Below are 25,678 nucleotides of genomic sequence, written 5' to 3' on the forward strand. Positions count from 1 at the left end.
AAGGCTAACAGAAACTTAACTGAAGAAGTAGAGGACCTAAAAAGACAGTTAGGAAATGTAAAGGAGGAGAATGAGAAATTGAAGAAGAATAGTAATGAAAACAGTGAGAAAATAGCTACAGAAGCTAAAAATTGGAGAATAACTCAAGAAGGGAATAAGGTTTCATTCACTGACATAGTCAAACAGCAATTGAAAGAACATAATGAAGACTCAGTTATTAAAGTGATGAGACAGAAGGAGAATATAGTAAGAGAATTAGCTGACAAAAAGAAATGTATAATTATATTAGGAATGGAAGAGAAACATAACCCAGATAGAACCGCAAGAATCAAGGAGGAAAATGAAAGGGTAAGCAGTTTATTAAAATTAGTCCAGGAAGATGAACCAGAAATTATAAAGGAAATTGAGGAAAAATTCAGACTCGGAAAATATAGTACAGATAAGACCAGACCAATTAAGATTAAATTCAGGTCACAAACAACGGCAGAGAAAATTCTATCCAAGACAGGGAAACTAGCAACAAATGATCAATATAAAAAGGTATGGATAAAAAGAGAAATGAATAAGGAGGAAAGAGAGGCAGAAAAGCAGAAAAGAATTGAAGCTAAGGCAAAAAACGAGGAAAGAACGGAGTCAGAGAAAGAGAGATTCTATTGGAGAGTAGTGAACATGAAAATAAAGCAGTTCGACATACTAAAGAAAAACATAAGGGAAACAGAGAACACAATGGAAGTGGCAGAAAAACTAAGAGTGTCTTACACAAATATAGATGGATTGATAACAGGATTGAATGAACTGAATGATTATTTGAAAGAAAAAGAACCGGACATAATGGGAATTGTAGAAACAAAATTAAAAGGCCCACTACCACCCAACAGTGTAGGACATGATACATACAATTATTGGATTAGAAACAGAGAGAAAAAACAAGGGGGTGGAGTTATGTTCCTGACAAAGAAGGATATAAACGTGAAAGGTGTCATATATGGAAAGAATACAGTAGAGATGATTATGATAGAAGTGGAAGACCGAGATAAGAAGAGCAGAAAATTTGTGATCAATTATGTGCCTCCGAAAACAGCCTCATGGGAGGAGAGTGAACATAAAAGTATGTTAGAGGACACAAAGATAGCATTAACTAAAATAATGGAAGACGGAGGAAGAATAGTTATGATGGGCGACTTTAATTGCAAAGAAATCTGCTGGGAAGAAATGACAGTAAAGAGTGGTGATGACTCATGGGGAAATGCTCTACTTGAGATGATTACTGACCATTCAATGACACAATGGATACAAGAGAACACTAGGTATAGAAATGAAGAAGAACCATCGAGGCTAGACTTAATAATTACATCTGAACCTAGAATAGTGGACAAGATTGAATATAAAACACCAATAGGTAAAAGTGACCACATATTGATTGAACTGGAACTTAATGAAGAAAAATATATGAAAAGAAATGAACAATATAGAAAAGGAAGAATGATGTATGAAAAAACAAACTTTGATAAAATAAGAGAATTCTTCCAACAAGAAAACTGGGAAGAAATATACAAAGAAGAAACATCAGTGGAAGAGAAATGGAATATTTTGACAAAAATTTACAAAGAAGGAGTGGAAAAGTATGTCCCAAGACAAAAACAAGAAAAAGAATATGTAAAATGCTGGTACAACAAAAGTTGTAGGGAGTTAAAAGACAAAAGAGACAAAGCCTGGACCGGATGGAAAAAAGACAGAAGACCTGAAAAATGGAAAATATATACTGGTTATAGAAATGAATATGTACAAAAGTGCAGAGAGGAAAAAAGAAAATATGAAAAAGATGTTATAGAAAAGTGTAAAGATCAACCAAAACTATTCTACAGATTTGTAAACAATAAACTGAAAAACAAACAAGACTTGGAGAAATTAAGACAAGGAGGAGTTGAATACACTGAGGAAATGGAAATGGCAGAAATTATGAACAAACATTTTAAATCAGTGTTTACAAGGGAAAATATACAACCTGAAGAGATTGAGTGGAAGGAAAAAGTCCCCCCTATGGAAGAAATAGAAGTAACGAAGAATGAAATATTGACACACTTGGGTAATTTTGATGTCAGAAAATCGCATGGGCCAGATGAAATAGCAAACTGGATTCTGAAAGAATGTAGGAATGAACTGGCAGACAAAATACATAGCATAATAAGCAGTTCCTTAAAAGAAGGAAAAGTTCCAGAAGATTGGAAAAAAGCAAATATAGTACCTATATATAAAGGAGGAAATAAAGAAGAACCTACCAACTATAGACCAGTCTCTCTAACAAGTACAATAGCAAAAATATGTGAAAGAATTATCAAAAGTAGATGGGTAAAATACTTGGAAAAAAACAACGTACTAAATCCAAGGCAATTTGGATTCAGACAAGGACGATCATGCGTCACCAATTTAATATGTTTCTATTCAAGACTAATAGATATAATACAAGAAAGAGATGGATGGGCTGATTGTGCATTTCTAGACCTAAAAAAAGCTTTTGACAAAGTACCACATAAGAAGTTGCTTAAGAAATTAGAATATGAAGGAGGAATACAAGGTAAATTGCTAAATTGGATGGAAGACTTTTTGCAAGAAAGAAAAATGAGAGTAGTGATAAGAGATCAGCACTCAAAATGGAATGAAGTAATAAGCGGTGTCCCGCAGGGAACAGTTCTGGCCCCAATAATGTTTGCTATATATATTAATGATATGGATGAAGGAATTGAAAGCTATATGAGCTTCTTTGCAGATGATGCAAAATTACTGAAAAGAGTGAAAACTGAAGAGGATTGTGAATCACTACAGAGAGATCTAAATAAAGTACAAGAATGGAGTAGGAAGTGGGAGATGGAGTTCAATACAAAAAAGTGTAGTATAATGGAATTTGGAAAAAGCAAAAACAGAATAACAGGATCATATAATTTGGGAGAAGAAGGAATAAAAAGAGTAGAAAATGAGAGGGACCTGGGAGTCATTGTTATGAATAATATGTCACCTGAGAAACATATAAATAAGATTTTTGGAGAAACTTATAATTTAATAAGAACAATCAAAGTGGCATTTACATACCTGGATGAAGAAATGGTGAGGAAAATCCTAATCACCCTGATAAGACCAAGATTGGAATATGCAGCAACGATATGGTCACCAAGTACAAAAAAATGTATAAAAAAACTTGAAAGAATACAAAGAGCAATTACTAAACTGGCACCAACACTCTCAAAACTATCATATGAAGAGAGACTACAAAAACTTAAACTACAGACACTAGAGCAAAGAAGAGAGAGAGGAGATTTGATAGCTATTTACAGAATCATGAAAGGCATAGAAATTACTGATAGAGAGAATCTGATAAAATGGGATGACAGAAATACAAGAGGACACGGAAAGAAAATAAAAAAAGACAACTATAGAAGAGATTTGAAAAAGAACAGCTTTCCTCACAGAGCAATAGACAGTTGGAACAAGTTAGATGAGAAAGTGGTGTGTGCAAAAACAATACATGAATTTAAAAATAGTTTAGATAAAATGAGATATGAAGACGGGACCTCACGAGCATAGCTCCCCTTCCCGTAAAATACAACTAGGTAAATACAACTAGGTAAATACACACACGAAGAGTAGAAACCCGGGAGGGTTATGATAACAGGGCAAAAGTTGCTAAGCTTGTATTGATTATGAGCGTGTTTGTTAGTTTGTATGTGCGTGTGTATGCGGGCACCTACTGGGGATGTGTGTGAGCGCGCGCGCGTGTGTATGTGAACGAATCTAAATATAATCATGACTGCATAGACGTATTGTTCATGTTCGACCATGCCTGAATAGATATAGACGCATTTGTTTGACCGATCATGTATGTTTTCTCGTGCATTGGGGAAGAGTGGTGGGAAGTCGATTGCCTCACCAGTATTATCTCCATAACTTGCAAGGAACTGTACTTTTTCGCCGTCATTACGCTTTGCTGAGTTCTAAAGTTGGAGGTCACTTTTTCTGGGTTAATTATGATCTAATAAATATAATCTGTTTTTAGAACACTCAGATTTATTAATCTACACTCTCTCTCTCTCTCTCTCTCTCTCTCTCTCTCTCTCTCACACACACACACACACACACACACACATACACACACACATGTATATATATATATATATATATATATATATATATATATATAATATATATATATATATATATATCTATATCACAGCCAATGTATAACCAAGTTAGATTAAGTATAATACAACTAACATCTCTTTATGCCAGCTCGCTAGCTCAGTTGGTAGAGCGTTACATATGCTGACTCTGAAAAATCGTAAAGGCCACAGGTTCGAGTCCTGTGCGAGCTATAACTCTTTTCTTGACCATTTGCCTTTTCCTCGCCATTCCCTCTTGCAAAGTTTTCCTCCCCTTTTCCAGATTATACAGCCAAGGGGAGGGCGAGGGACACGAGAGGAAGGTCATTCTCTCTTTCAATGATTTGTCTTCATATCAAATTATCGACACTGTCCGTTTAGCTTCAGGCGTCATAGACCAATTATTAATTGTGTTTCTCTGGTTCCACTGTTCACGCTGACTCACTGGCTCCTTGCCCAGTGTTTTTGTTTCTGCTCCTTGTCTTTTTGTACGGCTATGAGACATGAACTGACTTGGAGAGGCGTTCTGACGTCTTTAGTATAAAGTACCTTCGGAGGACCATTGGGTATGGTCATAGAACGAGGTTTCACCACACTTTTATATGTGTGTGTTGGGGAGTGACAGTGTCACGCCTTGTGTATGGTAGCGCCTTTAACCTGCGACATGACTTCAGTCCATTACGAGGACTTCACAATGGTGACGGGCCTTCAGCACGTTGATGTTGATGCTCTTGTCAGCTGCACTGGCAAAGGATTACAAGACACCCTGCATGCCGCCGTAGAGGTCTACACAAGAATAGGGTTGGTCGCAAACCCCCAGCAAAGCTAAGTCCCTCTGTCAAGATGACAACCCTTTTGATCCCGTACCTATTTTCCACACTGTTCGCTCACAGCTGGATGCTGGCGATAACTGTCTACCTTGCGGCTCTGAACTACGTGTGGGCTGGAACAACAAGGAAGATGTCTTGCGTCTGATCGGCTTAGCTTCCTCAGCCTCTGGTAGACAATGCAAGACTGAGGTCGAGAACTAAGTTGTTGCTCCCTCCAATTTCTGCGTTCCTCTCCTTTTCTGCAGTTCGTGGACCTTCTTCCACCTTTGACGAATGCGTATTGTCTACAATTTAGCTGCGTAGACGTGCAAAGGCAGCATGGTTTGCTGGCCACGTCGGGTGGGATTCCTAGTCCTTGGGTTCCTTAAATTGACGATGCTAACACCACCCGTCCCCACGTGTGCCAGCTCTAAAGTACAACCTCTGTGATATTATAATTCGTTACAATTAACATGTTCTGTTCATCACCTGTTTTGCCAGCACTAAATTCTCAGGTGATAGCTCACAACTTTTCTCTCATGTTTGTCTGATTGAACACGTGAGGAAAAGAGAAAGAGATAAAAAGCATTTGGATAAGAGGGGGAACAGAGGGATATCCCGGGACTGAAATTACACAGATACTATGAGAGGGGCAGCTAGAGAAAGAGAGCCAGAGCGTGAGGAGTTTCGAGGGTGAGTATGACTACTACTACTAGTGGTTTTTTTTTCTTATTTTTTGAAAACGACTTTTGTCCTCGTGGAATTGTGTGGTGAGAGCAGTCAGGATCTGTCTTCCACAGACAAAGTCCATTGACCCCGCTCTTGCCAATGACTAAGGTCGACTATCCTTTATATTTTACATGATTTCACTTTAATGAAGCCTAACACAGTTCTTTTATCCTACTTTCTACTACAGAGTGCTCAAAATGGGAGTTTTGTATGTGTAATGATTTAGGAAGTGGGGAACTGGTACTTCTTGCACATAGGGGAGCTGATCTTAGGAGTGACAACGATAGTCTACATCATATGGATGCTACACTACTGCTGTTTGTTTGTTATTTCTTTTCAGCCATCACCTCTGGCAGTCGAGCGTAGAATGCCTTTGCCCTTGGACCCATCCCGCCTAAAGTCGTGAAGGTTATCGGAGTGAATGAGCCCTGGTCCACACTCTGTATACGCTCCTCGTACATCTTGATTTTTTGTATTTTCCATTCTCAGGAGACGCCTCAACGGTTAGATTACTGTAACAGGGAGCCATTGGATCACATATATCAAAGAAGGCCAGTTGTCCTCGTGTCCAGAAACCTCTTCCTCCTATTACTACTACTATCTTTTACGTGATTGTTCACATGTAAAGGACTACTTCCGAGTTTTAATAATCATATAGTCATCCACTTCCAATCCCGTTTTCTTTAACTAGTAATGTTGAATTCCATTTTCTCTTATGGTATGATCGGTGATGGATATTGCATCATTAGAGGAGGAAGCGATTAGTCAGGCGTTTGCAATGAAGGCAGTAACTTTTAATGTATATTTGTTTTGCGTCTGTTGTAGCTAAAGAGAAAATGTCGATAATTTGAAGTGAAAATAAATGGTGGGTAAGGAGAACGTTGCTTTGATGTTCTCGGTCCTGTCTTGAGGTGGGTAATCTCGACATAGGTGCTTGAAAGAAATAAAGGTTTGTAGCTCGCAGAGGACTCGAACCTGCGACCTTTGCATTACTGAATGATTCAATTACAACGCTCTACCTACTGAGCTAGCGAGCTCCTAATGATAGAGGATAATTTAATTATATTTAAAGTAGCTTTCACCGTGTCTGTGTTATACAAGTTCGAACTAAGATTAATAATAGATGCAAACAAGAGGTAATACATGTAAAAGTATCGACCCAGAATGGATAATCTGAAACAATAATGGAATATACAATAGACTGATGACAACGAAAAAGTATCATAAATTCGAAGATGAGGCGATGCTTTCAGAAGGGTGTGTGTGTTGGGGTGAGTGGGCTTATAAACCCCGCCTGTCTACAGACACCTACATCCAAATCGATCTATCTACACACACACACACACACACACACACACACATACATACACACACACACGCAGAGATGCACATACATATACACACACAAACATACATACATATATATACACAGACATGACAGAATTGAATAGAAACCAAGAGAAATCGTTTAATTTATCAAATAAGCAAGTGATATAGTTAAAGTGCTTATAAATGGTCACAATATGAATAACTAATACTTGGTTGACATCCCATTTGCTTTTTTCAATGCAAGGACCCTTCTAGGCATGCTAGTGATTAGTTCACGAATATCATCTAGAAGAATTTCTTGCCATGTTTCCCGTAGTAATCCTAAGAGTTCGGGCTTTGAAGATGGCTTCCTGTTTATTTTGCGAAGTTGTCTGTCTTATATGCCCCAGAGGTGTTCAATAGGGTTCGTATCCGTGGACTGACTTGGCCATGGGAGTTTCCTGATTCCATTTTGGCTCAACCAATTTTGTGTTGCTTGAGCAGTTTGACAAGGAAGTCCATCATCCATAAATAGAAAGACATTTTCACTCATTCTACCACTGTAGAATATTGGAATGAGCCCTTACTTTAATATAGAAACATATTTGCCTGAATTGATGTTTCCTTGGCACTCCACAATCTCTGATCGACCATTACTCCAAATTGAACCCCACACCGTTATTGAAATGCCCCCATGTTTCACTGTTGGCTGCAGTCTTTTGAGGTCAAACTCTTGACTACAGAGTCTCCAGACCCACATTCTTCCACTGTCAGAAAATAATGCGAATTGTGACTCATCAGAGAAAATGACAGTGCTCCAAAAGGCCACAGGTCTCTCCAGCATCTCAACAACCCCATTCCTTTCTGCGCTTGATATTGGCTGGACGAAGGAGTGGTTTCCATCTTGCAGCTCTGCCATAGTAACCCAGCTTATGGAGATATCTAACAGTTGTTCTGGGACTAACATCAGCTTGTGCTGCTATGTCAGAGGCCTTGCAACGTGGATCCTCTTCGACATTTCTTTTGACGAGATGCAAGGTTCATTCTGAGGGCCCGGGACGACGTGAATGAGGTTTTGTGCCATTCCTGCCCCCCTTTGGTGAATTGTACGATTACTCTATTAACAGTAGAAAGGGGTATTGACAGATTTCCAGATATTTTGCGTTAAGTCCACCTTCATGTTGACCCACAATATGACCTCGCTGAAATTCAGATAGGTCTACTGGTCCTTGGGTTTGTGACATGCTTGATTAATCTTGTATGTAATCTGAAACATAAATCTAGGTGAATATAACATATTAGGTAAATTTTAACATTAAGCATTAAATAAGAGCAGAAATGCGTTTTTCTTGGTGTCTATTGAATTCTGTCATGTCTGTATATGTATATATATATATATATTATATATATACATATATATATATATTTATATATATGTATATATATATATTATATATACATATATATATATATATAAGCCGCGGGCTTCGCCGGGGGCTTGGCTGCGCAAACAGCAATCCCTCGTTTTCCCCTTCGGCCTCGGGGCGGAACCCCAACACGGGATCCCCAGCACGAAGAAGAACGCGAAGAAGAATGCGAAGAACACGAAGTAGAATGCGAAGAAGAACGCGAAGAAGAACGCGAGGAAGAAGAACGCGAGGAAGAAGAACGCGAAGAAGAATGCGAAGAAGAACGTGAAGAAAAACGCGAAGAAGAACTTGAAGAAGAGGAAGAAGAACGCGAAGAAGAACGCAAAGAAGAAGAGGAAGAAGAAGAACGTGAAGAAGAAGAAGAACGCGAAGAAGAAGAAGAAGAAGACGAAGGAGAAGAAGAAGAGGAACAAGAACAAGAAGAGGAAGAAGAAGAACGCGAAGAAGAAGAAGAAGAAGAAGAAGAATAGCACCTGACCCCGACTTACCGAAGCGCTTTTTCAAGAATATTTTTAGGACAAAGTGTCACCGTAATACCACCTGCCCCCGACTTCCACATCATTTTTTAGAGGAATATTTTTATTTAGACTTATATATATATATATATATATATATATATATATATATATATATATATATATTACAGGTGAAAATGTAATCACACATTTGTCAATCACGTCGAAACCACTGTTGGAGTAGAAAAGACTGGAAACGGGGAATCTATATATTTCGATTGCAAACTACAATCCTCTTCAGTAGATAGAATTAAGAGAGAGCGTGCTGTTTAAGTAGTACCCTTAACAAAAGAAAGGGGAACATGGGAAGATATCTCTACCCTCGGCTCACTCCGTACGTGACCTCACGTGTAAACTACTTTAAATATAAATAAAGTAACCATCAATAATGTTAGCTCGCTAGCTCAGTTGGCAGAGCGTTGCACTTGGCCCTTTCAGAATTCGCAAAGGTTGCAGGTTCGAGTCCTGTGCGAGCTATAATCCTTTATTCATTACGATCACTGATCTCGAGACCACCAACTCCAAGACAGGGCCGAGGACACCACAGCGACATCATTCTTTTCCACCATTCATTTTTCATTTCAAATCATCGACATTGTCTCTTTAGATACAACCGTCGCAAAACAAATATTGAGTAAACGTCTCTGCCTACATTCCAAACGCCTGACTTATCGGTTCCACCCCCAGACATAAGATAAAATTGAATTGAACATTCCTAACTAAAGAAAACATAATTGGAAGTGGATGACTATATGATTATGAAAACCCTCGGATGTAGGTCGTTTATATGTGAACAACCACATAAATGATAGTAGTAGTAGTAGTAGTAGTAGTAGTAGTAGTAGTAGTAATGGTAGTAAAAGTAGTGGTAGTATAATAGTAAGAAAAAGAGGAGGAGGTGGAGGAGGAGGAGGAGGTTTCTGGAGAGGGGGACAAGTGTCTTTCTTTGACATACGAATATCTTATCTAATGGCCCCTTGTTACATTGACCTAACTCCTGAGAATGAAAAAAAAAAAAAAAAAAAAAAAATCACGATGTACGATGAGCGTTTACAGAATGTAGATCAAGGCTCATTCACTACTTCGATAACCTTCGCAATTTCGGTCGCAAATGGTCCAAACGCAAAGCCATTCAACGCTCGTCTTGCAGACGTGATGGCAGAAAAAAAAAAAAAAAAAGAGCAGCTTAGTGGCGTGGATGAGATGTAGACTATCATTCTTACTCGTAAAATCAGCTCTTCTATGCCTAAAAGTTACCAGGTCCCCACCTGCTAAATCAACACACAAAGAAAACTCCGGTTTTGAGCAGACGGTAGTAGAAAGTAGGATAAATTAATTTCTGTCTTAGAATTCATTAAAGTGAAATGGAAAAAATATAACAGGGCAGTCGACCACAGCCATTGGTGGGAGAGGGAGGGGTCAATGAACTTTGTGGGTGACAGGTCTTGACTGCTTTCAGAACACAATTCCATGAGGATGGATTCAGTTTCCAAAAAATAAGAAAATAAAAACAGTACTAGTACTAGTAGTAGTAGTAGTACTAGTCATACATACTCTCGAAACTCCTCACGCCCTGGCTCTCTTTCTCTAGCTTTTATAGTATCCGTAATTTCAGTCTCTCACCCCTCTTATCCAAATGCTTTTTATCTATTTCTCCCTCACGAGTTCTCTCAGACAGGCATGAGAGAAAAGTTGTGAATTATCATTTGAGTACTGGCAAACCAGGAGGCGATAAGAAAATGTCAATTATAAGGCGTTATAATATCACAGAGTTTGTTCTCTTGGGCTGGCACAGTTGAGACTGGTGTTTGGATCTTCAATTAGGGGGAACGCCAAGCCGAGATATATATAAAACACACACGCACACTCACACACACAAACCGAGTTATCAGGGGGAAGTCTAAGGTTTAGTCCCGCCACGTTTAATACACAACATATCTGAAAATTACTTTGTGCATCTTTTAGTCTACAAAATTTGCAACAACAAAAAAACGTTATATACTGCACAATGAAATAACATTATTCGGATAACTATAACACTAGATGCGATGCTCTATATCGGATACGTATCCGATAACTATCCGAGAGCCTAACTTTTCCCATAGATCTCAGAGAACGATCCGATATTTCAGTTGTGTATCCGAGGGCACGAAATTGTGCAACTTATCCGATATTTGAAGTATTTGGTTCCGACTTAAGCGGGGTTTAACGTATGGGAAGCGCACTTGCTTTCCAAATTCAACAGAGATGTCGAACAACCAGAATATTCACTCACTCACACACACACACACACACACACACACACACACACACACACACACACACACACACACACACACACGAAGAGTAGAAACCCGGGAGGGTTATGATAACAGGGCAAAAGTTGCTAAGCTTGTATTGATTATGAGCGTGTTTGTTAGTTTGTATGTGCGTGTGTGTGCGGGCACCTACTGGGGATGTGTGTGAGGGCGTGCGCGTGTGTATGTGAACGAATCTAAATAAATCGTGACTGCATAGACATATTGATTATGTTCGACCATGCCTGAATAGATATAGACGCATTTGTTTGACCGATGATGTGTGTTTTCTCGTGCATTGGGGAAGAGTGGTGGGAAGTCGATTGCCTCACCAGTATTATCACCATAACTTGCAAGGAACTATACTTTTTCGCCGTCATTACGCTTTGCTGAGTTCTAAAGTTGGAGGTCACCTTTTCTGGGGTAATTATGATCTAATAAATATCATCTGATTTTAGAACCCTCAGCAGTATTAATCTACACTCTGTCTCACACACACACACACACACACACACACACACACACACACACACACACACACACACACACACACACACACACACACACATGTATATATATATATATATATACATATATATATACACAGGCATATACATATGTATATATATATATATATATATATATACATATAAATATATATATACATATATATATAATATATGTATATAATATATATCACAGCCAATCCATAATCAAGTTAGAGTAAGTATAATACAACTAACCTTACAATATGTTAGCTCGCTAGCTCAGTTGGTAGAGCGTTACATATGCCGACTCTGAACAATCGTAAAGGCCACAGGTTCGAGTCCTGTGCGAGCTATAACTCTTTTCTTGACCATTTGTCTTTTCCTCGCCATTCCCTCTTGCAAAGTTTTCCTCCCCTTTTCCAGATTATAAGGCCAAGGGGAGGGCGAGGGACACGAGAGGAAGGTCATCCTCTCTTTTAATGATTTGTCTTCATCTCAAAACATCGACACTGTCCGTTTAGCTTCAGGCGTCACAGACCAATTATTAATTGTGTTTCTCTGGTTCCACTGTTCACGCTGACTCACTGGCTCCTTGCCCAGTGTTTCTGTTTCTGCTCCTTGTCTTTTGTACGGCTATGAGACATGAACTGACTTGGAGAGGCGTTCTGACGTCTTTAGTACAAAGTACCTTCGGAGGACCATCGGGTATGGTCATGGTACGAGGTTTCACCACACTTTTATATGTGTGTGTTGGGGAGTGACAGTGTCACGCCTTAGGGATGGTAGCGCCTTTAACGTGCGACATGACTTCAGTCCATTACGAGGACTTCGCAGACAATGGTGACGGGTCTTCAGCACGTTGATGTTGATGCTCTTGTCAGCTGCACTGGCAAAGGATTACAAGACACCCTGGATGCCGCCGTAGAGGTCTACACAAGAACAGGTATGGTCACAAACCCCAGCAAAGCTAAGTCCCTCTGTCAAGATCACAACCCGTTTGATCCCGTACCTATTTTCCACACTGTTCGCTCACAGCTGGATGATGGCGATAACTGTCTACCTTGCGGCTCTGAACTACGTGTGGGCTGGAACAACAAGGAAGATGTCTTGAGTCTGATCGGCTTAGCTTGCTCAGCCTTTGGTAGACAATGCAAGACAATGGTCGAGAACTAAGTTGTTGCTCCCTCCAATTTCTGCATTCCCCTTCTCTTCTGCAGTTCGTGCACCTTCCTCCACTACTGATGCATGCCCACTGTTTGCTATTTTGTAGCGCAGACGTGCAAACGCAGCATAGATTGTTATCCATCTCGGGTGGGATTCCTAGTCCTTGGGTTCCTTAAATTGACGATGCTAACACCGCCAGTCCCCACCTATGTCAGCCTCAGAGCACAACCTATGTGATGTTATAATTCCTTACAAATCTTTTCATCCCCTGGTTTGCCAGCACTCAATTCTCAGACGATAGATCACAGGCTTTCTCTTGTGCTTGTCTGAGAGAACACGTGGGGGAGAAAGAGATAAAAAAAATTGAATAAGAGGGATGAGGGGGAGGGGGTGCCCGGGGTTGAGATTACACAGGTATTATGAGAGGGGCAGTTAGGGAAAGAGAGCCAGGGCGTGGGAAGTTTCGAGGGTATGTGAGTATGACCACTACTACTAGTAGTTTTTTTTCTTATATTTTGAAAACGACTTTTATCCTCGTGGAATTGTGTGGTGAGAGCATTCAGGATCTGTCTTCCACAAAGTTCATTGACCCCGCTCTTGCCAATGACTAAGGTCGACTACCCTTTACATTTTACATGATTTCACTTTAATGAAGCCTAATATAATAGTTCATATATCCTACTTTCTACTACATTGTGCTCAAAATCGATGTTTTGTATGTGTGTTGATTTAGGGTGTGGGGACCTGGTACTTCTTAGTCATAGGGGAGCTGATCTTAAGAGTGAGAATGATAGTCTACACCTCATCCACGCTGCAATACCGCTCTTTGGTTGTTGTTTGTTTTCTGCCATCATCTCTACCAGACGAGCGTAGAATGCCCCTTGGATCCATCGACCCTAAAGTCGTGAAGGTTATCGGAATGAATGAGCCCTGGTCCATACTCTGTATACATTCCTCGTACATCCTGATTTTTTGTATTTTCCTTTCTCAGGAGACGCCTCAACGGTTAGATTATTGTAACAGGGAACCATTGGATCACATATTCATATATCAAAGAAGGCCAGTTGTCCTCGTGTCCAGAAACCTCCTCCTCCTCTTCTTTCTCCCCCTCCTCCTCCTACTACTAGTACTATCTTTTACGTGATTGTTCACATGTAAATGACCACTTCCAAGAGTTTTAATAATCATATAGTCATCCACTTCAAATCCCGTTTTCTTTAACTAGTAATGTTGAATTCCATTTTCTCTTATGTTATGATTGGTGACGGATATTGCAACATTTGAGGAGGAAGCGATTAATCAGGCGTTTGCAATGAAGGCAGTAACTTTGACTGTATATTTGTTTTGCGACTGTTGTAGCTACAGAGAAAATGTCGATACTTTGAAGTGAAAATAAATGGTGGGTAAGGAGAACGTTGCTGTGATGTTCTCGGTCCTGTCTTGGGGTGGGGTCTCGACATAGGTGTTTGAAAGAAATAAAGGTTTGTAGCTCGCACAGGACTCGAACCTGCGACCTTTGCATTACTGAATGATTCAATTACAACGCTCTACTTACTGAGCTAGCGAGCTCTTACTAATTCAGGATAATTCAATTATATTTAAAGTAGCTTTCACTGTGTATGTGTTATACATGTTCGAACTAAGATTAATGATAGATGCAAACAAGAGGTAATACATGTATAAGTATCGACCCAGAATGGATAATCTGAAGCAATAATGGAGAATACAATAGACTGATAACAACGAAAAAGTGTCATAAATTCGAAGATGAGGCGATACTTTCAGAAGGGTGTGTGTGTTGGGGTAAGTGGGATTATAAACCCCGCCTGTATACAGACACCTACATCCAAATCGATCTACCACACACACACATACACATACACACGCATACACACATACGCACACACATGCACATACATATACACCTACATACACATACATATATATATACAGAGATGACAGAATTGAATAGACACCAAGAGAAATCGTTTAATTTATGAAACAAACAATTGCTACAGTTAAAATGTTTATAAATAGTCACAATATGAATAACTAATACTTGGTTGACATCACCTTTGCTTTTTTCATTGCAAGGACTATTCTAGGCATGCTAGTGATTAGTTCACGAGTATCATCTTGAGGGATTTCTTGCCATGTTTACCGTGGTAATCCTAAGAGTTCGGGCTTTGAAGATGGCTTCCTGTTCTTTTTGTAAAGTTGTCTTTCTAATATACCCCAGAGGTGTTCAATAGGGTTCATATCCGGGGACTGATTTGGCCATGAATGTTTCCAGAATCCCATTTTGGCTCAACCAATTTTATGTTGCTTGAGTAGTGTGACTAAGAGCTCAATATTGCATAAATAGGAAGACATTTTTACTCATTCTACCACTGGAGAATACTGGAATGAGTCCTTCCTGTAATACAGAAACATATTTGCCTGAATTGATGTTTCCTTGACACTCCACAAGCTCTGATCAACTATCACTCCAAATTGCACCCCACATCATTATTGAAATGCCCCCATGTTTCACTGTTGGCTGCAATCTTTTGAGGTCAAACTCTTGACTACAGAGTCTCCAGACCCACAAATTTCCACTGTCAAAAAATAATACGAATCATGACTCGTCAGAGAAAATGACAGTGCTCCAAGGCCACAGGTCTCTCCACCATCTCTACAGCCAAATTCTTTCTGCGCTTGGTATTGGCTGGACGAAGGAGTGGTTTCATTCTTGCAGCTATGCCATAGTAACCCATCTTGTGGAGATACTTGACAGCTCTTCTGGGACTGACAACAGCTTGTGCTGCTATGTCAGAGGTCTTTCAACGTGGGTCCTCTTCGACATTTCTTTTGACAAGATGCAAGGTTCATTCTGAGGGCCCGGGACGACCTGAGTGAGGTTTTGTACCAATCTTGCCCCCCTTTGGTGAATTGTACGATTACTCTATTAACAGTAGAAAGGGGTATTGACAGATTTCCAGATATTTTGCGTTAAGTCCACCTTCATGTTGACCCACAATACGATCTCGCTGAAATTCAGATAGGTCTACTGGTTCTTTGGTCCATGGCATGCTTGATTAATCTTGTATGTAATCTGAAACATAAATCTAGGTAAATATAACTTATTAGGTAAATTTTAACATTAAACATTAAATAAGAGCAGAAATGCGTTTTTCTTGGTGTCTATTGAATTCTGTCATGTCTGTATATTATATATATATATATATATATATATATATATATATATATATTATATATACATATATATATATATAAGCCGCGGACTTAGCCGGGGGCTTGGCTGCGCAAACAGCAATCCCTCGTTTTCCCCTTCGGCCTCGGCCTCGGGGCGGAACCCCAACACGGGATCCCCAGCGCGAAGAAGAACGCGAAGAAGAACGCGAGGAAGAAGAACACGAAGTAGACTGCGAAGAAGAACGCGAGGAAGAAGAATGCGAGGAAGAAGAACGCGAGGAAGAAGAAGGCGAAGAAGAACGCGAGGAAGAAGAAGAAGAAGAACGCTAAGAAGAAGAAGAACGCGAATAAGAGGAAGAAGAAGAAGAGGAAGAAGAAGAAGAGGAAGAAGAAGAGGAAGAAGAAGAAGAGGAAGAAGAAGAACGCGAAGAAGAAGAGGAAGAAGAAGAAGAAGAAGAAGAAGAATACCACCTGACCCCGACTTACCGAAGCGCTTTTTCAAGAATATTTTTAGGACAAAGTGTCACCGTAATACCATCTGTCCCCGACTTCCAGATCGTTTTTAGAGGAATATTTTTATTTAGACTTATATATATATATATATATATATATATATATATATATATATACAGTATATATATATATATATATATATATATACAGTATATATATATACATATGTATATATATATATATATATATATTACAGGTGAAAAATGTAATCACACATTTGTCAATCAAGTAGAAACCACTGTGGGAGTAGAAAAGACTGGAAACGGGGACTCTATATATTTCGATTGCAAACTGTAATCCTCTTCAGTAGATAGAATTAAGAGAGAGCGTGCTGTTTAAGTAGTACCCTTAACAAAAGAAAGGGGAACATGGGAAGATGTCTCTACCCTCGGCTCACTCCGTACGTGACCTCACGTGTAAAGTACTTTAAATATAAAGTAACCATCAATAATGTGAGCTCGCTAGCTCAGTTGGCAGAGCGTTGCACTTGGCCCTTTCAGAATTCGCAAAGGTCGCAGGTTCGAGTCCTGTGCGAGCTATAATCCTTTATTTATTACGATCACTGACCTCGAGACCACCCACTCCAAGACAGGACCGAGGACACCACAGCGACATCATTCTTTCCCACCATTCATTTTTCATTTCAAATCATCGACATTGTCTCTTTAGATACAACCGTCGCAAAACAAATATTGAGTAAACGTCTCTGCCTACATTCCAAACGCCTGACTTATCGGTTCCACCCCCAGACATAAGATAAAATTGAATTGAACATTCCTAACTAAAGAAAACAAAATTGGAAGTGGATGACTATATGATTATGAAAACCCTCGGATGTAGGTCGTTTATATGTGAATAACCACATAAATGATAGTAGCAGTAGTAGTAATGGTAGTAAAAGTAGTGGTAGTATAATAGTAAGAAAAAGAGGAGGAGGAGGTTTCTGGAGACGGGGACAAGTGTCTTTCTTTGACATACGAATATCTGATCTAATGGCCCTTTGTTACATTGACCTAACTCCTGAGAATGGAAAAAAAAAAAAAAAAAAAATCAGGATGTACGATGAGCGTTTACAGAATGTAGATCAAGGCTCATTCACTACTTCGATAACCTTCGCAATTTCGGTCGCAAATGGTCCAAACGCAAAGCCATTCAACGCTCGTCTTGCAGACGTGATGGCAGAAGAAAAAAAAAAAAAAAAAAAAAAATATATATATATATTATATCTATATATATATATATATATATATATATATATATAGACATATATATATATATATATATAAATATATATAACCGAAGAGCAGCTTAGTGGCGTGGATGAGATGTAGACTATCATTCTTACTCGTAAAATCAGCTCTCCTATGCCTAAAAGTTACCAGGTCCCCACCTGCTAAATCAACACACAAAGAAAACTCCGGTTTTGAGCAGACGGTAGTAGAAAGTAGGCTAAATTAATTTCTGTCTTAGAATTCATTAAAGTGAAATGGAAAAAACATTAATTGGGCAGTCGACCACAGCCATTGGTGGGAGAGGGAGGGGTCAATGAACTATGTGGGTGACAGGTCTTAACTGCTTTCAGCACACAATTCCATGAGGATGGATGTAGTTAAAAAAACAAGAAAATAAAAACAGTAGTACAAGTAGTAGTAGTAGTAGTAGTACTAGTCATACATACTCTCGAAACTCCTCACGCCCTGGCTCTCTTTCTCTAGCTTTTATAGTATCTGTAATTTCAGTCCCAGACACACCGTCTTTCACCCCTCTTATCCAAATGCTTTTTATCTATTTCTCCCTCACGAGTTCTCTCAGACAGGCATGAGAGAAAAGTTGTGAATTATCATTTGAGTACTGGCAAACCAGGAGGCGATAAGAAAATGTCAATTATAAGGCGTTATAATATCACAGAGTTTGTTCTCTTGGGCTGGCACAGTTGGGACTGGTGTTTGGATCTTCAATTAGGGGGAACGCCAAGCCGAGATATATATAAAACATATACACGCACACTCACACACACAAACCGAGTTATCCGGGGGAAGTCTAAGGTTTAGTCCCGCCACGTTTCATACACAACATATCTGAAAATTACTTTGTGCATCTTTTATTCTACCAAATATTACAAAAAAAAAAAAAAAAAAAAACATTATATACTGCACAATGAAATAACATTATTCGGATAACTATAGCACTAGATGCGATGCTCTATATCGGATACGTATCCGATATCTATCCGAGAGCCCAACTTTTCCCATAAATCTCAGAGAACGATCCGATATATCAGTTGTGTATTCGAGGGCATGAAATTGTGGAATTTATCCGATATTTGAAGTATTTGGTTCCGACTTAAGCGGGGTTGAACGTATGGGAAGCGCACTTGCTTTCCAAATTCAACAGAGATGTCGAACAACCAGAATATATGCGCGCGCACACACACACACACACACACACACACACACACACACACACGAAGAGTAGAAACCCGGGAGGGTTATGATAACAGGGCAAAAGTTGCTAAGCTTGTATTGATTATGAGCGTGTTTGTTAGTTTGTATGTGCGTGTGTGTGCGGGCACCTATTGGGGATGTGTGTGAGGGCGTGCGCGTGTGTATGAGAATGAATCTAAATAAATCGTGACTGCATAGACGTATTGTTTATGTTCGACCATGCCTGAATAGATATAGATGCATTTGTTTGACCGATGATGTGTGTTTTCTCGTGCATTGGGGAAGAGTGGTGGGAAGTCGATTGCCTCACCAGTATTATCACCATAACTTGCAAGGAACTGTACTTTTTCGCCGTCATTACGCTTTGCTGAGTTCTAAAGTTGGAGGTCACCTTTTCTGGGGTAATTATGATCTAATAAATATCATCTGATTTTAGAACCCTCAGCATTATTAATCTACTCTCTCTCTCTCTCTCTCTCTCTCTCTCTCTCTCTCACACACACACACACACACACACACACACACACACACATGTATATATATATATATATATATATATATATATATATATATATATATATATATATATATATATATATATATATATATATATGCACAAATTTCACAAGTCACACGCGAATCACAAATATGCAGAGTCCACTAGGAAAAGGAAAAACACACGTAGTCCGAGCGCTTTCGTGATATATTCACATTATCAAGGAGTACATATATAATATATATGTATATAATATACATCACAGCCAATGCATAATCAAGTTAGAGTAAGTATAATACAACTAACCACACAATATGTTAGCTCGCTAGCTCAGTTGGTAGAGCGTTACATATGCCGACTCTGAACAATCGTAAAGGCCACAGGTTCGAGTCCTGTGCGAGCTATAACCTTTTTCTTGACCATTTGTCTTTTCCTCACCATTCCCTCTTGCAAAATTTTCCTCCCCTTTTCAGATTATACGGCCAAGGGGAGGGCGAGGGACACGAGAGGAAGGTCATTCTCTCTTTCAATGATTTGTCTTCATATCAAATTATCGACACTGTCCGTTTAGCTTCAGGCGTCACAGACCAATTATCAATTGTGTTTCTCTGGTTCCATTGTTCACGCTGACTCACTGGCTCCTTGCCCAGTGTTTTTGTTTCTGCTCCTTGTCTTTCTGTGCGGCTATTAGACATGAACTGACTTGGAGAGGCGTTCTGACGTCTTTAGTACAAAGTACTTTCGGAGGACCATCGGGTATGGTCATAGTACGAGGTTTCACCACACTTTTATATGTGTGTGTTGGGGAGTGACAGCGTCACGCCTTGGGGATGGTAGCGCCTTTAACGTGCGACATGACTTCAGTCCATTACGAGGACTTCGCAGACAATGGTGACGGGCCTTCAGCACGTTGATGCTGATGCTCTTGTCAGCTGCACTGGCAAAGGATTACAAGACACCCTGCATGCCGCCGTGGAGGTCTACACAAGAACAGGGTTGGTCGCGAACGCCAGCAAAGCTAAGTCCCTCTGTCAAGATGACAACCCGTTTGATCCCGTACCTATTATCCACACTGTTCGCTCACAGCTGGATGCTGGCGATAACTGTCTACCTTGCGGCTCTGAACTACGTGTGGGCTGGAACAACAAGGAAGATGTCTTGAGTCTGATCGGCTTAGTTTTCTCAGCCTTTGGTAGACAATGGAAGACAGTGGTCGAGAACTAAGTTGTTGTTCCCTCCGATTTCTGTGTTCCTCTCCTTTTCTGCAGTTCGTGGACCTTCTTCCAGCATTGACGAATGCGTACTGTCTACAATTTAGCTGCGCAGACGTGCAAAGGCAGCATGGTTTGCTGGCCACGTCGGGTGGGATTCCTAGTCCTTGGCTTCCTTAAATTGACGATGCTAACACCACCCAACCCCACGTGTGATGGCCCTAGAGCACAACCTCTGTGATATTATAATTCGTTACAATTAACATTTTCTGTTCATCACCTGTTTTGCCAGCACTAAATTCTCAAATGATAGCTCACAACTTTTCTCTCATGTTTGTCTAATACAGTGGTTCTCAAACTTTTCTATCTAACGGAACCCCTTAACATTTGCTGGTACTCGGCGGAACCCCCAACGACCCCCTCCTCATCAAATATAGATGAACCCACTCCCATATAGATAGAACTCTCCCCAACACACACACACACACGACAAAATGAAAGTGCAAAAATTGGTACAGTACTCAGCATCACAATTTTTACCTTTTTAACAGACTTTTTTGACAGACGTAAAATATTTAAAGCCTAACCGTCGCCAACACGCACAGTATATACTCGTGCAGTCTCTCTTCTAAAATGCAAAAGATTTCATCACTTTCATATTTCATTTTATTCATTCCTGTTCAAATAAATAATTATATCTTACTTTGCCACGGAACCTTTGAAAGGTCTTCATGGAACCCTGGGGTTCCGCGGAACACAGTTTGAGAACCAGTGGTCTAATAGAACACGTGAGGAAAAGAGAAAGAGATAAAAAGCATTTGGATAAGAGGGGCGAGAGAGGGAGATACCCATGACTGAAATTACACAGATACTATGAGAGGGGCAGCTAGAGAAAGAGAGCCAGAGCGTGAGGAGTTTCGAGGGTACTAGTTTTTTTTTCTTATATTTTGAAAACGACTTTTATCCTCGTGGAATTGTGTGATGAGAGCAGTCAGGATCTGTCTTCCACAGACAAAGTTCATTGACCCCGCTCTTGCCAATGACTAAGGTCGACTACCCTTTATATTTTACATGATTTCACTTTAATGAAGCCTAACACAGTTCTTTTATCTTACTTTCTACTACAGTGTGCTCAAAATGGGAGTTTTGTATGTGCGTTGATTTAGGGTGTGGGGACCTGGTACTTCTTAGTCATAGGGGAGCTGATCTTAGGAGTGACAACGATAGTCTACATGATATCGACGCTACACTTCTGCTGTTTGTTTGTTATTTCTTTTCAGCCATCACCTCTGCCAGTCGAGCGTAGAATGCCTTTGCCCTTGGACCCATCCCGCCTAAAGTCGTGAAGGTTATCGGAGCGAATGAGCCCTGGTCCACATTCTTTATACACTCCTCGTACATCTTGATTTTTTGTCTTTTCCATTCTCAGGAGACGCCCCAACAGTTAGATTATTGTAACAGGGAGCCATTGGATCACATATATCAAAGAAGGCCAGTTGTCCTCGTGTCCAGAAACCTCTTCCTCCTATTACTACTACTATCTTTTACGTGATTGTTCACATGTAAAGGACTACTTCCGAGAGTTTTAATAATCATATAGTCATCCACTTCAAATCCCGTTTTCTTTAACTAGTAATGTTGAATTCCATTTTCTCTTATGGTATGATCGGTGATGGATATTGCATCATTAGAGGAGGAAGCGATTAGTCAGGCGTTTGCAATGAAGGCAGTAACTTTTACTGTATATTTGTTTTGCGACTGTTGTAGCTAAAGAGAAAATGTCGATAATTTGAAGTAAAAAAAATGGTGGGTAGGGAGAACGTTGCTGTGATGTTCTCGGTCCTGTCTTGAGGTGGGTAATCTCGACATAGGTATTTGAGAGAAATAAAGGTTTGTAGCTCGCACAGGACTCGAACCTGCGACCTTTGCATTACTGAATGATTCAATTACAACGCTCTACCTACTGAGCTAGCGAGCTCTCCCTGAGGAAGGATATTCAATTATATTTAAAGTAGCTTTCACCGTGTCTGTGTTATACAAGTTCGAACTAAGATTAATAATAGATGCAAACAAGAGGTAATACATGTAAAAGTATCGACCCAGAATGGATAATTTGAAACAATAATGGAATATACAATAGACTGATGACAACGAAAAAGGTATCATAAATTCGAAGATGAGGCGATGCTTTCAGAAGGGTGTGTGTGTTGGGGTGAGTGGGCTTATAAACCCCGCCTGTCTACAGACACCTACATCCAAATCGATCTATCTACACACACACACACACACACACTTACACACACACACACACACGCACACACACACACACAGACATGCACATACATATACACACATATACAAACATACATACAGTATATATACACAGACATGACAGAATTGAATAGACACCAAGAGAAATCGTTTAATTTATCAAATAAGCAAGTGATATAGTTAAAGTGCTTATAAATGGTCACAATATGAATAACTAATACTTGGTTGACATCCCATTTGCTTTTTTCAATGCAAGGACCCTTCTAGGCATGCTAGTGATTAGTTCACGAATATCATCTAGAAGAATTTCTTGCCATGTTTCCCGTAGTAATCCTAAGAGTTCGGGCTTTGAAGATGGCTTCCTGTTTATTTTGCGAAGTTGTCTGTCTTATATGCCCCAGAGGTGTTCAATAGGGTTCGTATCCGTGGACTGACTTGGCCATGGGAGTTTCCTGATTCCATTTTGGCTCAACCAATTTTGTGTTGCTTGAGCAGTTTGACAAGGAAGTCAATCTTCCATAAATAGAAAGACATTTTTACTCATTCTACCACTGGAGAATATTGGAATGAGTCCTTCCTCTTATATAGAAACATATATGCCTGAATTGATGCTTCCTTGACACTCCACAAGCTCTGATCGACCATCACTCCAAATTGCACCCCACACCATTATTGAAATGCCCCCATGTTTCACTGTTGGCTGCAGTCTTTTGAGGTCAAACTCTTGACTACAGAGTCTCCAGACCCACAATCTTCCACTCTCAGAAAATAATGCGAATTGTGACTCATCAGAAAAAATGACAGTGCTCCAAAAGGCCACAGGTCTCTCCAGCATCTCAACAACCCCATTCCTTTCTGCGCTTGATATTGGCTGGACGAAGGAGTGGTTTCCATCTTGCAGCTCTGCCATAGTAACCCAGCTTATGGAGATACCTGACAGTTGTTCTGGGACTAACATCAGCTTGTGCTGCTATGTCAAAGGCCTTGCAACGTGGATCCTCTTCGACATTTCTTTTGACGAGATGCAAGGTTCATTCTGAGGGCCCGGGACGACGTGAATGAGGTTTTATGCCATTCCTGCCCCCCTTTGGTGAATTGTACGATTACTCTATTAACAGTAGAAAGGGGTATTGACAGATTTCCAGATATTTTGCGTTAAGTCCACCTTCATGTTGACCCACAATATGACCTAGCTGAAATTCAGATAGGTCTACTGGTCCTTGGGTTTGTGACATGCTTGATTAATCTTGTATGTAATCTGAAACATAAATCTAGGTAAATATAACATATTAGGTAAATTTTAACATTAAGCATTAAATAAGAGCAGAAATGCGTTTTTCTTGGTGTCTATTGAATTCTGTCATGTCTGTATATATATATATATATATGTATATATATTATATATATATTATATATACATATATATATATATAAGCCGCGGGCTTCGCCGGGGGCTTGGCTGCGCAAACAGCAATCCCTCGTTTTCCCCTTCCCCCTCGGCCTCGGGGCGGAACCCCAACATAGGATCCCCAGCACGAAGAAGAACGCGAAGAAGAACCCGAAGAACACGAAGTAGAATGCGAAGAAGAACGCGAAGAAGAACGCAAAGAAGAGGAAGAAGAACGCGAAGAAGAAGAAGAAGAACATGAAGGAGAAGAAGAGGAACAAGAACAAGAAGAAGAGGAAGAAGAAGAACGCGAAGAAGAAGAAGAAGAGGAAGAAGAAGAAGAATAGCACCTGACCCCGACTTACCGAAGCGCTTTTTCAAGAATATTTTTAGGACAAAGTGTCACCGTAATACCACCTGCCCCCGACTTCCACATCGTTTTTTAGAGGAATATTTTTATTTAGACTTATGTATATATATAGATATATATATATAAATATATATGTATATATATATATATATATATATATATATTACAGGTAAAAATGTAATGACACATTTGTCAATCACGTCGAAACCACTGTTGGAGTAGAAAAGACTGGAAACGGGGAATCTATATATTTCGATTGCAAACTGCAATCCTCTTCAGTAGATAGAATTAAGAGAGAGCGTGCTGTTTAAGTAGTACCCTTAACAAAAGAAAGGGGAACATGGGAAGATATCTCTACCCTCGGCTCACTCCGTACGTGACCTCACGTGTAAACTACTTTAAATATAAATAAAGTAACCATCAATAATGTGAGCTCGCTAGCTCAGTTGGCAGAGCGTTGCACTTGGCCCTTTCAGAATTCGCAAAGGTCGCAGGTTCGAGTCCTGTGCGAGCTATAATCCTTTATTTATTACGATCACTGACCTCGAGACCACCCACTCCAAGACAGGACCGAGGACACCACAGCGACATCATTCTTTCCCACCATTCATTTTTCATTTCAAATCATCGACATTGTCTCTTTAGATACAACCGTCGCAAAACAAATATTGAGTAAATGTCTCTGCCTACATTCCAAACGCCTGACTTATCGGTTCCACCCCCAGACATAAGATAAAATTGAATTGAACATTCCTAACTAAAGAAAACAAAATTGGAAGTGGATGAGTATATGATTATGAAAACCCTCGGATGTAGGTCGTTTATATGTGAACAACCACATAAATGATAGTAGTAGTAGTAGTAGTAGTAGTAATGGTAGTAAAAGTAGTGGTAGTATAA

At 39.7% G+C, this 25,678-nt stretch overlaps 5 non-coding genes across 5 annotated transcripts; 4 read left to right on the forward strand and 1 right to left on the reverse strand.

The window, feature by feature from the left end:
• The first annotated feature begins 11,995 nt into the window (after positions 1 to 11,995).
• Positions 11,996 to 12,080, forward strand: TRNAQ-CUG (transfer RNA glutamine (anticodon CUG)). Its single transcript is given in 2 exon segments — positions 11,996 to 12,023; positions 12,027 to 12,080. It is a non-coding gene; the product is annotated as a tRNA-Gln (tRNA).
• Positions 12,081 to 17,054: 4,974 nt separating this feature from the next.
• TRNAP-UGG (transfer RNA proline (anticodon UGG)) lies at positions 17,055 to 17,138 on the forward strand. Its single transcript is given in 2 exon segments — positions 17,055 to 17,091; positions 17,103 to 17,138. It is a non-coding gene; the product is annotated as a tRNA-Pro (tRNA).
• Positions 17,139 to 19,858: 2,720 nt separating this feature from the next.
• Positions 19,859 to 19,943, forward strand: TRNAQ-CUG (transfer RNA glutamine (anticodon CUG)). Its single transcript is given in 2 exon segments — positions 19,859 to 19,886; positions 19,890 to 19,943. It is a non-coding gene; the product is annotated as a tRNA-Gln (tRNA).
• A 2,702-nt stretch (positions 19,944 to 22,645) lies between these two features.
• On the reverse strand, positions 22,646 to 22,728 carry TRNAS-UGA (transfer RNA serine (anticodon UGA)). Its single transcript is given in 2 exon segments — positions 22,646 to 22,681; positions 22,692 to 22,728. It is a non-coding gene; the product is annotated as a tRNA-Ser (tRNA).
• A 2,481-nt stretch (positions 22,729 to 25,209) lies between these two features.
• On the forward strand, positions 25,210 to 25,293 carry TRNAP-UGG (transfer RNA proline (anticodon UGG)). The gene is given in 2 exon segments: positions 25,210 to 25,246; positions 25,258 to 25,293. It is a non-coding gene; the product is annotated as a tRNA-Pro (tRNA).
• Positions 25,294 to 25,678: the final 385 nt, after the last annotated feature.

This window comes from Oratosquilla oratoria, chromosome 9 (assembly GCF_046742065.1).
Source record: "Oratosquilla oratoria isolate Oo_2021 chromosome 9, ASM4674206v1, whole genome shotgun sequence".
Lineage (NCBI taxonomy): Eukaryota > Metazoa > Arthropoda > Malacostraca > Stomatopoda > Squillidae > Oratosquilla > Oratosquilla oratoria.